This window comes from Electrophorus electricus, chromosome 9, assembly GCF_041902795.1.
Source record: "Electrophorus electricus isolate QZ-2024a chromosome 9, ASM4190279v1, whole genome shotgun sequence".
NCBI lineage: Eukaryota > Metazoa > Chordata > Actinopteri > Gymnotiformes > Gymnotidae > Electrophorus > Electrophorus electricus.
This window is the reverse complement of record NC_137505.1, coordinates 6,626,696-6,637,500: the sequence shown is the minus strand read 5'-3', so window position 1 is coordinate 6,637,500 and position 10,805 is coordinate 6,626,696. Positions and strand designations below refer to the sequence as shown.

General features: G+C 43.2%; 1 long non-coding RNA gene across 1 annotated transcript; it reads right to left on the bottom strand.

Annotated features, from left to right (window-relative positions):
* Positions 1-2,868: 2,868 nt before the first annotated feature.
* LOC145659289 (uncharacterized) lies at positions 2,869-9,259 on the bottom strand. The gene is made up of 4 exons (XR_014125341.1): positions 9,131-9,259; positions 8,259-8,394; positions 4,926-5,019; positions 2,869-4,376 (listed from the first exon to the last, which is right to left on the bottom strand). It is a non-coding gene; the product is annotated as an uncharacterized LOC145659289 (long non-coding RNA).
* Between the last annotated feature and the right edge of the window lie 1,546 nt (positions 9,260-10,805).

Genomic DNA, 10,805 nt, shown 5'->3' with positions numbered 1-10,805 from the left:
TGATGTGAGGGTTAATTGAAGCTGTTGACCCATGTGTGTGTGACAGTATGCAATGTGGCATTATCATATGATTAGAATATTGGGTAAGTACATGATTTGGCAGGCATACAGGTATTCTTAAGAAGGTTTTAGTTTTCATCTCTGACAATAGACTACTAGCTTCTCCTCGACAAACTCCTTAAGTTGTATCATTAGTACACAGTGAATGACTATATTAGGGTCACTAATAATACCCCACATATAGCTAGCAAGCACCTGTTATTACGAAGTTGCCTGCCATTATCAGAACAAACGCCGCAGGGGCCGGAGGATACTCAAGCTCAGAGTGTTTATTAACGACAGCCACAAATGAAAAGAAGCACAGAGAGAAGCATGAAAGCGTGTCTTGGGAACCATACTGGGTGTTAATAAAACCTGAGCAGACAATGGCGAGATAATGGCGTGATGTAGAGGCCAAGCACAGAGGGGACAGGAAACAGTGCTCAAATGCACCACCTGATGATGATGGGCCATCTTACCTCGGCTTCCTGCCTTCTTTTGGCCACATCAAGGTGGCATCAAATCAGGTGACCAGAGCATCAGGTGACCTTCTCAGTGGAGAAACTGGGAACTGTCCAGTCTCTACAGAAGCAGTGTCGGTACCGACCAAGTTTCTCGTCAGGCCTGTCCACTGCTGGACTCTTGGTGGTGATTGGTTGGTCTCACATTGAGGCTCAGTGAATGCTGTCATGTCCTTCTGGGGACAGGGGTACCAGGAACAAATGTTCTAGGGTCCTTCTTTAATGTCTTTCACCTCCTTTCTTGGACAATTAGCGCCATCAGTGTTGGGTCAGTTATTTAGCTTTGTGTTTTTGCATGCCTATGAATTACATTCTAGCTATCAATCATTTCGGGTATTTTGTTATTTGACATATTTGCATTAAACATGACTGTTAACCCTACAAGAAAGTCTATGAGTAAATATGCGAGACTTTGATAGAGTCCCTTTGCTCATCTTGGAGCCTCGGCCAGACATAACATCCTTGGGCGGTGTGAAACAGAGGAACATTTAGTGAAAGTGTTTCCACCATCTGGCTATTACTATCGAAGCCTTGAACAGGGTTCAGACGGCTGAGATTAAAGAAAAAAACATTTACATTTATCTGACTCTATTATCCAAAGTATCTTCCAATGATTGAACACAATTGGAACTGTTGAGGGTTAAGAGCCTTGAACAGGGGCTGAACAGTGGCAACCTGGCGGTGGTGGGGACCAAAAGGAACCTTCTAAGAACTAGTCAAGTATCTTAACTGCTGAGCTACCACTGGCTACTGAGCAACCGTTACTGAGCAACCGGGGGTGGTATTGGCTTCAGAGACTGGGAGGTCAGCCCACAGAGCCGAGGAGCCGCGTCTCCAGTATGCCAGCAGCAAGCCGACCTGGTGTCTTGGATCGGGTGCACACCAACCATGAGGTCGTGTAATTGGCTTGAAGGGTAGGCCACCAGTAGTGGCTAGCTACAAGCTGTTATGTCCAAAGTCTTTCCATGGACCACCTTCCGATGCATCCTAGCTACATTCACCATGTTCTCTCCGTCATATCAACCAGTGCTCTCCCTCTGCTATCAATGGTCCCAACATTCCAAGTCCTGAATCTCACCTCCACCCTTCAGCTCTTCCTCCTCTCTGTCTGCCTCTGGACATGCCTCTAACTCCACCCCCCTTATTTTCCATCATCCTACAGTGGCATAGTTTCCACAGCCGTGCCGGCGGCAGTCATTCATACCCCGTGGCTTTAAAGGCCAGACTCAACCCTCTCCATTTATCCAGGATTGGGACCAGCGGTGAGAATGCGCTGGCAATCGTGTGCGAGCAGAGGTTTCTTTATTCCTTGATCATATGATCAGAGAGAAGCATCACAGCAGCTTTTATCTGCAGCAGTTCTCCAAAACATGCACCCCTCATGCGTCCCTTTATAACCTCACACTAGTCACTGCTGCCCTCAGCTGAACTCAGCTGGGCCTGTGTGTTCCAGTTTCAGTAGTTAACTAATGGGCATAACTAATGTTTTGACATGGGAATGTTTTTATTTTCATGGCAGAACAATAAGCAAACCATGCTTTCACGTTAGCGGTGGTGTTGATTCGGTGGGAATGTAGGTTTACAGAATGAAGACATGTGACAGGCGATGAGTCCGAGACAAACAAGACAAGCTCACGAAAATATGTTGAACCTCTTGTGTTCACAGAATGAGGTGGGAGATGAGGAGAGACCAGTGGGTACTTTATGTTTGAAAATTCTGTCAGTTTAAGATTAAGAACAAATTAAGAAGACCTTTAGAGAAATTACACCTCAAATCATTAAGACACACGAATTATGACTGTCAGGAGTGGCTGCCATCCTGGCATCCCTGTTGTCCTGGTTTCCCTGCACTTCCGGGTATGCGCTCCTTAGTTTAGTTTTCGCCGCCCCTCGTCTGTTCCTTTATTCCAGCCCGTGTTTTGGTTCTCCCTGTTCCCATGTTTACCTGAGTCTGTTCTGTGGCTAATTGTCTTGGTTGGTTAAGGCCTGTGTTTTGGCTTCTAGGTTGTTGGTTATTTTTGGGAAGTCACGCTCATTCTGTCCTGTTTCAGTTTTGTTTGCTGGGCTTCCTGTTTGTCTAGTTCATGAGTTGTTCTACCTCGTCATCTTCCCCTTGGCCCTGTTTATATTGCCCTTTGTGATTGTGTCCGCCTTGTTAATAAACCGCCCCCTGCACATGCATTCTGCCTCTCGCCTGATCCTAAGGGAAATTGTTACAATAACAGAGATTACATTTCATTGCTATTGTTCTAGTAAAATGATTAGAAACGGTATTTCATTTTTCTTTATTTTTGTAAAAGCACATAGACCTGGTCTTCTGTCAGGACAAGCACAGCAGGACTCATAGGATACTCGTGGTCAGAGTTTAGCAGCAAAAACTCCAAAACAAAGAGATTACCATGAAGATCACTGAGCACAAGCAAAACCGTAAACGATGGCATGACTCCCAAGCGAGCGAACAGAGAGCTGTACTTTAAACCTCCACCTGATGATGATGGTGATGATGATGATGATGATGATGATGATGATGAGAAACTAACTATGCGTGTGGAGCGGACTGGGTCAGTCGCACTGGCCACTCAATTCTCCTCTTCTATATTAGCTGGGGCCAGGTGCTATCCTAGAAAGGTACTTCTGCACGGTATGATAAAAACAATTTTCATTTTGAGATTAATTATTATAAGTACAACCATAATGAAAAAAAACATGCATCTCATAAGTTAGGTGAGAAGGCAATTTTACAAAATGGTACACAAAATGGATAAGACTGAATGCCTTCAGGGTCAACGTGTTGTTCAGGCTGAAATTCTTTAATGCTCGTCATAGCAATAAAACACTCCGGTAACATTGCTGTCAGCTCAGGCCAGTCTATCAATTCTTGTCTGACCTCTCATAACAAGATAATTCCTCCTGTACAGCCATCACTCACTGAGGAAAGTTGTCATGGCCGTTTGTCCAATTCCGTTTTATTTCATTCTAGAGACAGACTTTCTGAAACACTCGAAACAGCCTGTTCGATACCAGTAACCATGCTAGGCTCAACGTCATTTCCCCGTAAAATCATGGTAACACGTACTGCTTATTGGTCTTATTGATTTCATCTTAAACAGCACTCACTGTAAAATGGTAAAAGAATGAAGACTATATAATTTAGTTTCCCTATATTCTCTGTATCAGTGACTTTACTTTGAAAACCGTTAGTATCGCGGTGTGGGAGCTGGTAGTGAGAATGAGCACTGCGTCATTGAAACCCAATACATCACTCAGCCTTCATATGCACCATTTTGCAAAATAAATAAATGCAACATCGTCGCCCTAGTCAACGTAACTGCGCTAGGATGCACAATCGCTGCACGGGTGATCTGGTGACAGTCAGAGTCTCAAAGCTTGAAAGAGTGCAGCGCACTGCGCAAAGTCAGAACAACAGCCAAGGCCTCCAAGGGGCACCAGCAGGATCTCAGCATGGTCACTCTTGTGCACTCTTTCACAGCGTGGCCCAAGGCATATGCAGTGACACGTCGTGGAAACGTTTCTCAAAAAACAGAAAAGGGATGGGAAAAAAAACATTTTGAAGAATATACACAAAAAGAGATTTTAGCTACAACCTTCTCTGGAATAAAAACACGTAAAGGAGGTATGTGTGTGTGTGTGTTTTTTTCAAATGCATCGGACCCCACCAACATCACTCCAGTTTCACAAACATGTGCTTTAACACATTACATATATTAATGTGCATTTCACTTTTGTGACAACTGTCAGATTACATACCTTCATTCCCAGTTATCTGGTGCCAATTATTATGGTTTCAGTCTCATCCTGTGTAAACAGAACAATGTGCTGTTTGTTTTATAACATTATTAAATGCAGTGCTGGTCAGCAAAATTAAACATGTGGGGTGACTGGAGGTATGCCATTAAAGTGACAAATAATTATTTTGTATTATAATACACTAGAACTTTCATTTATGGGACATGTAAAAAGTTTTTTCTTTCATGTGCTCTTTACCTGTTCGTGTTCACTACTACCTTGTCATTAGTGGTGATGCTGTCTGAAAATCTAGAGCTTCTAGCACCCACAGGTGTCGGTGAGCCTCTCCGTGTGTCTTTGTAAAGAGAGAAGCTATGTGCTGCTGAAGGACACGACATGTTTGCTTAGAACTGAGGAAATGGTTTTTTTCTCCCCTGAGGTCTGCAGTTTGGTGATAGTTGAACTAGAAGGTAGTGCAGTTCTGCAACATTAGCCCGAGAACATCGATTATGCTGTCATTTTGAAGAGTGCCACACAGGCGAGGCTCAAGTGAGCAGGTGCTCTGCTTTGTGGGAAAAAGCCGTGCTGTGTTGTGTGTGCGCAGTTCAGCTGCTTCACCTTCAGAAGCGGCCGTGCAGAATGTGAAGTGGCTCCTTCGACCGTTTACTGTTTTCTTAAGTAAAGTTGCACCAGCAGCCCTTGAACAGACAGCCTAGAGAAGAGGATATGTTGCAGATCACTTAGTCATTTTCATGTTTAACAGACCAAATGGGTAGTGCTTTAATATCTGTGTGTGTGTGTGTGTGTGTGTGTGTGTGTGTGTGTGTGTGTGTGTGTGTGTGTGTGTGTGTGTGTGTGTGTGCGTCTCTGTCTGCTGGAGCTGTGTGTTGTATTAATAAGGTGGAACTCCCACTGCAGTGAGAACACATGAACCAAAGAACACATCTAACCCAGTCAGAGCATTCCCATCATACACCTGTCCGCGGTGTAGTCTCACACTGCATCCTGTGGAACAGCACTGAACCCAGACGCCAAGACATGGCTTATGTTACCTCACCTTCTGTGAGTCATTGCTTTATTTAGGTGAATCTGCGGTGTAGTAAACATTCCGTCTTTAGTTTTCGCTGTTATGAATATCACACTTTCTGTTGTGCAGACGAAAGGGACCCACGAGACTTTCCGCTTTGTGCTGTCATGATTGCAGCCCCCACAATGTTATATAACATCTAAAAGGTGTAAATTGTCAAAGTTGTTTGGGACACTCCGAATACGTTGTAAGAGGACAGCGGGAGTTTTCTAGTTTAGAAAAAGGAACAGGCTTCTGTGAACTGTTGGGGTGGGGGGGCTTTGCGTGCATCCGTGCGTGTGGTGCTGCGCTGGGATTCCAGAAGGTACTGGGTGAGTGTGAGAAATGAATTCTCTTTGATGTCCTTCTACCTAATACTGCCATGTGACGGTGCAGAGAGATACAGCTTTCCACTGCAGCTCAGACCAGCGTCCAGCAAGGCCTTTTATTTTACAGAGCAACCCGCAAATATATCACTATACCACCTACATGAAAGGCCACAGAATTCAATGAAACTACTCCCTGGTGTTCAAAAACGGTCCAGATATTTCAAGCTTTTATTGTTTTAGTTTTAGTGCTGCAAAAGGAAGGATGAGGACAGAAAGAAATCTGTGGATGTGATTTTGGAGTTAAACGCTGGGGTTCACCTACACACAGGTGGGAGGGTTCCACTCTGTAGCCATGGCGCAATGTCAGATGCATCCTGCTTTGTTTGAGCTTATAAGGCCTGTGACCTTTCATGAAAACTTTCCTTTATGTCAGGTTTTGTCAGGGGCCATCTGCACTCAAGATTTGTTTGCAGTCGCTCGTGTGTGTGTGTGTGTGTGTGAGAGAGAGAGAGAGAGAGTGAGAGAGAGAGAGAGAGAGAGAGAGAGAGAGAGAGAGAGAGAGAGAGAGTGAGAGAGAGAGAGAGAGAGAGACAGAGAGAGAGAGAGAGAGAGAGAGAGAGAGAGAGAGAGAGAGAGAGAGCTAGACTGAATTTGTGTAGGTATGTCTATGGGTTTGTGTATGTATGGGAGGAAACAACTGTCACAAACAATCTCTGTGAGACTCCTTCTCTGTGAAAGCTAAATCAAGACCCTCATACCAAACAATCTCTGTCAGACTCCTTCTCTGTGAAAGCTAAATCAAGACCCTCATACCAAACAATCTCTGTGAGACTCCTTCTCTGTGAAAGCTAAATCAAGACCCTCATACCAAACAATCCCTGTGAGACTCCTTCTCTGTGAAAGCTAAATCAAGACCCTCATACCAAACAATCTCTGTCAGACTCCTTCTCTGTGAAAGCTAAATCAAGACCCTCATACCAAACAATCTCTGTGAGACTCCTTCTCTGTGAAAGCTAAATCAAGACCCTCATACCAAACAGTCTCTGTCAGACTCCTTCTCTGTGTAAGATGAATCAAGACTCTTCTACCAAATGGCATCTTCTCAGAGGCACATTCATACATAATGTCAAATGAAGATCTTTACATCTCATGTTGTTAACACAGCAGCCATGTTTAGCATTGCTCTAGCATTTTGTTTATTTTCATACCACAAGGGCTTTAGAATTTAAACCAAAGAAAACAGACCGTCAGGCCATGCTGTGTGACTATATGGCCCAAAGCCACCTGCAAGTCTTCACTTATCAAGAGGCAATAATACTTGTAATTTAAGACATTTGATTGAATGACCACTAATGCCCACTGCTTCTAAGCCTGTTGAAATAACCAGCCAAAATGTAGTGGGATTAGCACGGCTGAAATAACATTTGTGGTCTATTTAAGGCAGGAATGCTAGACACTCAGATATTTAATTTAGGTGTAATGGATTTTAGAAATGCTCCTCTGGGTCTTTTTGGACCTCCTTAAATTGACCTCTTTACAAAAATTGACCTCTTTATGGCTTAGTGGGCTAATAACGTAGAAGGTAGGCCTTCGGTTAGAGAGACAGAGAGACAGACAGAGAGAGAGAACCACCGTACAATTAGAGAAACACAGATACGTTCACAATTATTTAACCGTTTGTAATCTAATGTCCTTTTCTTATTTACTCTTAATGTTTAAGTCATTGCATTATATTTTTGTTCAACAATTTTTAATTTTTTTAATCATTATCATAATTTAACATTTTTTAAAATTCCTTTGTATATACTGTGTTGCTTTGGCAATCAGAGGCCAGCACTGCAAGTTTAGATATCTATCAGCCAATCAGAGGCCAGCACTGCAAGTTTAGATATCTATCAGCCAATCAGAGGTCTGTATTGCAAGTTTAGATATCTGTCAGCCAATCAGAGGCCAGCACTGCCAGTATTGAGCTCTGTCAGCCTCTTCAAAAGATAAGGAAGCTTTCCTTCCCCTGAGAGACCATGTGGAGAACATTTGCGACCTTGAGAAAGCTGAAAGGTTTTACACATTTCAATTTTGAACACATTCTCATTTGGAATTCCAGGGTTTAACAGTAGTGCCACATTAACACCTTCAGTGTACATTGGAGACCAGTCTAACTAACAATGAGTCGAGCTGTGCACACTTTAGTTACATTCTTCATTAAATCAGTGGAAAATTACTGGGAAACCAGGTCAAGTGATCCTGGTATGAAGGAAAGAGCAACAGTGTGCAGACAGTGGTGTATTCTGTGGGCTGTAATTTGATTGGTGTTTGCCAGCAGGAGCTATGACTATTCAGCTTGTTATTGGCTAGTGGATTTGTGACTGTACCTGCTACACCTCTGTCCAGCATGAGACCAGTCACATGCCAGGACTTTTAGTGACCACGGGAATGGCAGGGGCTGTCCTCATAACAGTGATTCTGTTTATGGATTTCTCAGCTTTCTGTCTATCTCTTGATTTGTCTCTGTCTCTGCCTATGTTTGTGGGTGGGTGTGTCTGCAATCCATCTCACCTGAACCGGAGTTGAATATTTTCACCAGTGCCAGATGCTGTAGTCTGGTTCTGGTATTGATCCAGTGACTGCATTCTGATTATTTCTCCATGCTAGGGCCATGAGGCAGCTCAATGCCATCTGTCCACACATAGATCTGTACAGTTCATGCGGAGAGTAGACAGACACAGCATCAAAGCAAAAGTTTACAAAAGAAAAAATTTGACCAGGAATCCAAACTCAAGGCGGTGATTCCTTCTTCAGCTCATCCATTTGAAACGTTTTAGTTCAAACTTTTGAATTTGATGACACCCCTACTGCAGGGACACCTGCGGCAGAAAGACTCGTTAAGTGTAACTGAATGTTACAAGGTGTCATTTTTCATTGCTTATTCATAGATTTACCTGTGAACGCAATTTATTTGCTATTTGAGCTGCAGTAATTTCAGTTGGATTTCTATTTATGATATTATTCTCTTGACAAAACAGGTTTGTTTTCATGGGGTGTTAGAGGTTTGGCACCTAACTAATGTCTCCTAATGCTTTCATAGAACTTTGCCTGTTTTTGTTCATAATGGCTGTAATACCAGCACAGTGAGACTAAACCAGATTATCTTAATTATTGGGAAGAGTGTATCACAAATGATTCTTTCTCAGACTCACGATGATGGTAATTTGTTTTACTCTTTTGGCAAAGTAACAGAAGGTTACAAAGAAAACATCAACCTTATAATCCCAAACCAGCAGGTGTCATGTTCATACAGTGACTAAATTCACAGATTCTCATACATGTATCACTTCCTCTTTGTTTTTTGTATCATTCTTCTGTTTTATAAGGCCTGTCACTTCTTCAGAAAAAACCCTTCCATGATTTTAAAAGCACAGTATTTTTACCCAAAGTTCTTGTGCCCAACGACTTTGATCAGTGGATCCGATGAGGCAACTTAACCCGGTCCGTGTCATCAGCTACCCGACAAACCTGCACGTGATGCCCACAGGTCATGTGATTCAGACTTCAGTGGTTTTACTAGTGGCACTAAAGGAATGGGTGAGAGAGAGAGAGAGAGAGAGAGAGAGCGAGAGAGAGAGAGAGAGAGAGAGAGAGGGTTTACAAGGCCAGTCCTGCTTCTTAGCAATGATATATTTACATTTCTATATAAATATTCTTCATTTAAAGACAACATACTACACTCTAACCTGATAGCCACTGTTACATTTCAGACACCTACAGAGAGCACCAGTGCAGGTTTAAGGGGCGGAGTCTGAACACACATGGATGGATTATCAGGAACGATGCCTAAACTCTGGAGGATTAGTAATCATCTGACTCCCCATGGGACATCTAATCAAGGAACAAAGGGATTTTGACTGAGAGAATGTCCTTGGGGTGGGGTAGGATTTGGCAAAATTGAGTTTGAGTTGATTATTCATTTTTTAATAAGAAAAGGAGTGAAGTTAGAAAGGAGTGCTGCACTATCTGGTCCATTTCAGATGCACTCAAGGTTCAAACAGTTTTTTGCGCTGATAGCAAAAATACTTTGCATGGCAGCATGCCAACAGTTCAAATTAGGACACAATTTACTGATGTTGTTCCAAGAGCTTATTGGCTCAAAAGAGGGTCAACAGAATATTGAGTATTCCGTTACTTTTAGAGGTGATGTACGTGAACGCATGCTCTCATTTTGAGCCTGACCGGGCATCCTCCTGCCCACCACTCCATGTATGAGGTGAGTGGAGGTTCCATAACACCAGACCTTTAGCCAGGACATGAGTCTGACTCACATACGATAAACCCCTTTAGCTGACTAGACAATAAACACAAAGAGGCAACGTTGCGGACAAACTGATCCTTGCAAATACCAGATGTGGATGCAGATGCATGATAATTACTCATTTAGTGCTTTGTCTCCGAAGAAGCGTTTCTGGGAATATTTTATTAAACTCTGGAAACTCCGGAAGCTTAAAATGAATGTACTTTGTGTATGTCAAAAACACGCGTAATTCAAGGTTCAATACCCACAGTAATTATCCATTATAGGTTTTCATAGTACCTTCCTTGTTAACTGCTTAACTCCCTCATTCTTTCTCTCTCTCTCTCTCCCCTCTATGACACACACACACACACACACACACACACTCACACGCACACACACACACACTCATACACGCACGCACACACACATACACGTACATGCTCGTTGTGGTGACCTCTTCTCTGGGCTGGGCTGATCTGAGGCTCTGATGAGACAGAATACTTCTACTGATTACAGGAAGGTAAAAATATCGGCAGCCTGCCTACTCCACTCAACATCTCGCGCACTTTCTGCTCTCTCAGTCTCACGCGGTGCATATTCATCAGTCTAGACGCGCACGCACACACACAATCCTTCTCCTCCACTGTCATCAATCTAAAGTGGCTCTCCCTTTGGTATTTTCACCCTCTCCAACAATCCGGCTGACCTTCAGATCGGGGGGTGGGGGGGCGGCTCTCATCTTCCTTCTTGCTCTGTCGTCCCTCTTCTGATTACATTTCCAAGCAGCTGAAAAATGCTGAATGGGAAGTGTATGG